The following is a 3276-nucleotide window of genomic DNA, read 5'->3' on the forward strand; positions in this document are numbered from 1 at the left end:
TTGCTGCATATTTTGTGTAGGTACATATATGTCCGGTGGTCTTTTGGGCGCATAGGCCCGGCTATTGCGGGGACTACGGTGAGCTGCATTCCATGTTACGATCCGCAGCATACAGAGTCTGCAATATAGTTATTTACCTTCTTGTGTCTAGTTTGTATTCCAGACAGATGTTGTAATTTATCATATTTCCTAGTTAATGCTCATACACTTGTGACACCGGATTTTGGGGGATCCTACTGGATGTTTGGTATTGTAGTTCACATAATTATTATTATTTCTCCCTGTAAATTCTATTTCATACTATTTAATTAATGTAAATTATGATTTCAAAAGTAATAAAATGAGCAATTAAGTGGATCAATCACCGTTGGCTTACCGGACGGCGACGTTAGGCGCCATCACGACTTGTAGTGGAATTTGGGTCGTGACAGCTTGGTATCAGAGTGTTAGGTTCACTTAGGTCTCACGAGTCATGAGCAAGTCTTGTGGATCGGTACGGAGTCGTCTGTACTTATCTTCGAGTGGCTACAGGACTGTTAGGAGCACTTCCCTTCTTGATTCCTCATCGTGCAATTTGATTCCTTTGAGGCTCATGCCTTTATATCCTTCCTACTCATTCTTATACGAATGCCAGCGCTAGTGTCAACTGGGCATCGAGGAGTTGTAGTGGTACTACAGACGTCAGGCAGGATGTTTCTCTCTACGCATTCGAGCAAGTTATTATTGTCTTCTTGCGGAAAAATGTTTTGTCATTTCGGCTTAGTAGTTGTATTTTCGTTGGTTTCGAGACTGCACGCAGATTGCGGTAATGTTCAGACGTTGTTATTGCACATTATTGGTGTAATGATAGGGTGTTTGTCTATGTGTCAAGGCAGTGAATGACTTGAAAGGAAGATTTCTCGATACATGATTTAGGGGTTCAACATTTAAATACAGCGGAGGAAGGACAATTGGTCTATGAATACTTAGGCTTTGGTTGATGAAGTAGCGAGATTTGATGTTCTCGAGTGTGATGGAATTCTCATTTTGATGTGGTATCGTCGTCCTTGTCGGAACGCATTAAGGTTCGTCGTATTATGGTTTTGTTTGACTTGCCTTCGAGGCAGGATGTTGTGAAATAGTGCCTAAGAAGCGGTTATCAGATATGGTAGGTGTATGTTGGCTTCAGAATCTAATCGGTGTTCCTAAAGCTAATGGCTCAAAAATGATGATCTTTGAGGAGGCTTAGAGTTGGTAGCAATTGGTCAGATCAGGTGCCATAGAGATGGATTTTTCTTTGAGGCAGTATTTGGGCAGCGAAGGATGAGGAAGGACATGGCGGAAGGAGTCTTGCGGTGGTTGAATTACTAGTAGGTCAAGTATGAAAAGCAGAAGCCAAGAAGTTGCTTAAAGGAGAGGGTTTAACCAAAGTGGGAGAGTGGCAAAGTAGTATATGGGTTCTGTGGTAGGATAGCCACACACCTTGAGGAAAGTTTAGAGCAACTTGGGAATCATGGTGGACAGTGACTAGGTCTACGGATTTTATTTGGATGCAACATGACTTCGAGTTTGGAATGTATTATTGGACTTTCAATTGATATCAATGGGGAAGAAGGAAATCTTGGTGGGTTCCAGGGTTATGTAATTGTAGCTTCAAACTAAGTGGGGGAGCCCCACTGTCTATGATTGGATTTTGTGATTATCTACTTGTGAGGTTTCTGGTTATCGGTCTGTTGGTGGGTTATTACGACTAAGGAAAGAAAACATCAGTGGTAATTCAAGCAAAGGATTTGAGGAATGTCTGCTATATTTGGCCTTATCGATCCATGTTTCAGGTTTTGGGAGGACTCAGAGTTTATGATTCGTGTGGATGTGATGTACAAGGAAAGGAACTCGGCCGGTTGCTTCTTTGAGAGGGTGTTCATGTGCTAGCAGAGCCTTCGAGTTGATTATATTCGGACCAAGTCAGAGTGGGTGACTCTCAACAACGGTCCTAGTGGGTTCAAAAAAATTAAAATGCGGCGCCTAAGGATTTCGAGTCCATGGCGTGGTTAAGTATCGAGCCTTTGCAGTGGATTATGAAATGGACTTGGAGTGTTCTATGTTATCATCGATCTGCGGTGCAGTATTGGAGGAATGGGAGAAAATAACTTCGGATTCGTAGAGAAAATATTAGAATGGGTGTACCAGTTGAAGATGCTAATTTGCGCACAAGAAGGGTATGAGATGGTTCGTGGGTTTTGAGACAACATGGTCTCGTAAAATTGGGTCACTCAGGATGAGTGCGAATTGAGTTCGTTATATTTTGAATGGATCTATTATTAATTTCTGAGGCAAGTCCAGAGTAAATTAGAAGAAGTTGGTTCGGTTAGCAATGGTTGAGTCAGCATGATGGTAGCAATGATCAGTTCCTTTAGCGTGTTAAGTTATATAGGTGATTTGTGGCAGTACGTACGAGGCTTGACGACCGCCATAATTTGATTTATTTGGGGGCATTCGATTATTATGGCCTGTTATGTGTAGATGGATCCCGGAAGAGTTATGGTGGTTTAGACCACAACTTGAGGTTTGTATTTTCTTGCGGTTATGGGACTTCAGTCGCGTGTTGCAATGGTTTTCCTGAAATGAGTTAAGTGAAGGGTTTCTATATGATGAAGTGTTTATTCTATTAGTGGTCCATGAGTTATGATGAAATTCTTGTACTCTCGCTTAGTAGCATGTTAGGTGCAGTAAGCGGCGTGGGAATTGGAAGTTGAGGATCAAAGTTGCAGTTTGGTGTTGGCAAGAATGTCACGAGCTCGTATGAGCAGGAAGGAATTCAGATGTTTAGAGTAAGTTGGTATTTTCTGTAGCGTCACCTGAGAACGATGTCCTATGTAAGAGGCTTTGTGTACTTATTTGCGGATTCCCGGTTTGCTTTATAGCATTAGTACGGCCGGTGGTATGGATTTGAAGACTTTACTACCTGGTGCGGAAGATCGTGGGAGCATATCGCACAGGAAGATTGTATAAGTGTGACATGTAGTCACTTGATTGATTAATGATTGAAACCAAGTATGGAGATTGTGGTACTATCGTTAATGTGAGAGTTTAGGCTAGGAAGTCATTCTATTAATCGGGCTGTGGACCGTGTGAGTTTGTTATATATTTGATGGATGTTCTATGTGTCATGGGAAAAGGTTATTATGGATCCTTGAAAGGTTATTAGCCCATTATTGTACGATCAGAATCGGCTTGAGTTCCTTGGATGGGTCTAAATGTGAATGTATGCTCTGTATTAGGTCGGATGTGTTCATT

Source organism: Nicotiana tomentosiformis, chromosome 11 (assembly GCF_000390325.3).
Source record: "Nicotiana tomentosiformis chromosome 11, ASM39032v3, whole genome shotgun sequence".
NCBI classification, from domain to species: Eukaryota; Viridiplantae; Streptophyta; class Magnoliopsida; order Solanales; family Solanaceae; genus Nicotiana; species Nicotiana tomentosiformis.